Source organism: Brassica oleracea, unplaced genomic scaffold, assembly GCF_000695525.1.
Source record: "Brassica oleracea var. oleracea cultivar TO1000 unplaced genomic scaffold, BOL UnpScaffold01196, whole genome shotgun sequence".
NCBI lineage: Eukaryota > Viridiplantae > Streptophyta > Magnoliopsida > Brassicales > Brassicaceae > Brassica > Brassica oleracea.
In genome coordinates this window covers 18574-22122 of record NW_013617750.1, presented here as the reverse complement: position 1 = coordinate 22122, position 3549 = coordinate 18574, and positions in this window count along the sequence as shown.

The window sequence follows — 3549 nt, the reverse complement described above, 5'->3', positions numbered from 1 at the left end:
CTCTTTCTCTCTTTTTAAAGAAAACAACCTGACCCTTGGGCAAGGTTCAGGGTCATTACATATTTCAAACCCGTGTCGACCACATTGTTCTTTAACACAAAGATTGACTGTCAAGGGGCGTGTCTATAATTACCTAGCTTGGACTTTTTGGATTCATACTGTACTTGTTTTACTGAACTTATAGAATACGGTGGAAGAGTAGCTGTTTTATACAATGACGATTTTGAAGAGAGAGGTGTGATGGAACTATGGGTTATGGATGATGCGGAGAAGAATGTGTGGTCGAAAAAGAATTTTGCGATGGATCCTTCTCAGATGCATTTACTCAATGACAGCCATTTCAGGGTACAAGATACAACTAGAAACGGTGAGGTTATTTTGGTACCTCAAAATACATCTCGTAATCCCAAAACCTGCGAGATGATCGTTCAACATAAAAGTAGCACTCGTTTCCACCTTTTTCTTTACAGTCTACAAAACAACCATTTGAGAGAAGTTGAAATCAAAGACACATCCAACTGCTATATTACTAACAAGTGGGTCATTATTGGATTAGATGATGTTGAGAACTTGATGTATCTTTACACGCTTATGCTTGCTTGTGTTTTCTTCTCTCCTTCTGGGTTTCTAAGAGCACCATTAACCATGGATTTTTAAAGGGTGTTTACCATTTTTTTAATTAAAAAATAGGAAAGAGAAGAAAAAGAAGAAGAATGAGTGCTTAATTAGACATCACAAACAGCTGTTACTTGCACTGTTTGCGGGTCCCACGGACACGTGGCGCCCCGCGATTGGTCATTCTTTTATTTTTTTTATTTTTTTTCTTTTTCAGACAAAAAAAAATTAAAAGTTTTTTTAAGCACCCCCACTTAAGCAACTAGTGGGTTAATGGTTCTCTAAGAGTATATTTATCCTAGCACCCCATTTGGAGTGCTTATTTTTTTATTTATTATTATTTATTTTTTTTTTTTTCCTTTTCTCTGATTAAAAAAATTAAAAATTAAAAACCCACCAATCGCAAGCCGCCACGTGTCAGTGGAGCCCGCAAACAGTTGAAAAAACATAAAAGATGAATTAACTTTTATCATAAAATGATTTATCTAATTAAACGGGAAGAATGAGTTTGGAATTTTTAGTTCTAAATGATTTGCAAAAAATAATTTGATTATTATACTTGTGACGAATTACAAAGTGTGACTCGTCTTTCTGCGGTAACTTATATCTAATGACACTAAAACTTATATGTTCTTGATTATCAAAAAAAAAAGAAAAAAAAAAAGATGAATGATACCTATATAATCTTGATTGTCAAATCTTACCTAAGGCTCAAAACCTTCCCTGCTTATTTAAGCAGCAGAAGCACCTCTATTTTCGAAAATGGTGAGACCCACCCACTATTTTATTCTTATTTTTTAAGCACTCCTCCTAAACTTCCATGATTAATGCTGCTCTAAGCTAGGTTTCATTGGTTTGAAGACATTTTATTTTATTTTGTTTTGTTTGGAGGTTTTGGCTGTTCTTTACGATACCTGACTTATTTGGGAAGGAGTATCAAAGAAGGTCACAAATTTGAACATTTCTTTTTAGCCATCCTCGAATTCTATTTACTTGACTAGTCTTTTACATGTGCTCTATAATACTTGTATTGCATATATATGGGAGAATTATTGACCAAAAAGGACTTGTATGTTATGAGATGCAAAACGAGCTTGGCTTGGTGGATTACAAGAGAAATGGTATATTGTCTTTGAGTAGTTGCAAACCAAAATGTCCATATGTCAGCATCTAGTGGAGGGTACAAAGGGGTTCTATAGAGATAAGGATATTAGTTTAGAGAAGGGTAACTTCCATATTGTATTTATCGATTTTTACATATTATCCTTCTATTAGGTTTCTATTGCTTGTATATAAAGGCTACCTTGTACATCAATACGACATACACTTTTACATTATTTCATGGTATCAGAGCAATTACGATCTCTGACCATATCTCGGACGAAAGAGCAGGGTATCCTGCTTGGAATTCATTAGCATGAGACCGTAGAGGACTTTTACGCGCAGCACCTGCATAGACAAATCTTCTTTACCATGTAAAGTTGCCACAAATGTTTCAGAACATGAAATGTATTTTACTTACCCATTCTCAGCTGCTAGAGACATCTTTACACCAACTTATCTCTTATTCTTCTTCTCCGCACGAACTCACAGGTCTGTTTCCACATCAAATAAGCACATCTGACATCTATTATATAATGAACTCACCAGGGCCTGACATGTCAGCACCCTTCTTTCTGACACATCACCCAATTTTTTTCATTTATCATTGTCTTTTTTTTACGTCTCACTCGACTCTTAATTTTCTCTAAAATCCAACCCTCTTTTAATGCTAACTAGATTTCCATTGTTCAATTGACTGTTTACTTATAACGAGAGACGAGCGATTGACCGTTTACTTATAAAGATAGTGGTGGTGGTTGAATCGAAAACGGATGCAAGCATAACGGGGATGGTGACAGCGGTTAGGACATGATATGAACATGAACGAGGTGATAATGTTATGGAAAATAAAAGCAGCATCTTTTGTGTAAAGAACAAAATGTAGCCGATAAGAGCATACTCAATGGTAAAAAACTTGTGGATTTCTCAAAAATAGTAAAATATTTATTATTGTTATGTTTTTTATTAATCTTATAAAATTTTAAAGTTGTTGAATTCCTAAAAAGAGTGACCAATGTACTTGGGTTTCTCAAATTATTTTGGGTGCTTTAAGAACGTCTGGTAGACTGATGTGTTGACATGAAGCGGAAGTAAGCTTCCAGACTTGAGAAATAAGCTGCCAGACTTGAAAATTAAGCTGCCACACTTGAGAATTATGCTAGAGACTTATAAGGTTTTATAAAGCTTTTATAAGGCTTTATAAGATTTTATAAGGTTTTATAAGGTTTTTATAAGCTCGAATTTTATTGAAAAGAAGAAGAAGAGAAAAGAAGACTGTTGAAGATATTTTAAAACAATGAATATTTTATTATATTGTGTACTGAGGCAACTTGCCTTTAAATACTTGTACCCAGATCCACAATTAAATCAAAGAAACTATTTTCTCCTTCTCTCTCTTACATTTTGAGATCTACTTTCTCTCTCTTTCTATGTTTTTCATGTTCTTCATTCCTCAGAAATAAACTCTCAATAATTCTCTCAGTCTAACATGGTATCAGAGCATTAAGCTCCTGAACCTCAGAAAAGCTTCCGCAAATTTATTTCTTTCTTTCTCAGATTATCTTCAAAATCTGTTGGATACATCCTTTTATTCGCTGGTCCAAAGGTCTTTCAAAAGGGAAGAATCTCACCAGAACTCAAGATAGAGGAGTACCCTATTCTCTGGAACTCAAGAAAGCTTCAACCATATCAGGAAAAGCTTCTTCAAAGTCCAGTTTATCTCAAAATCAGTAGGAACAATCTATTGTCCACTGGTTCATATCTCTCCATGAGGGAGAACTCCAACATGGTGTTGTTTCCAGAGTACAAGAAGGCTAAGGAACAACATAAGAA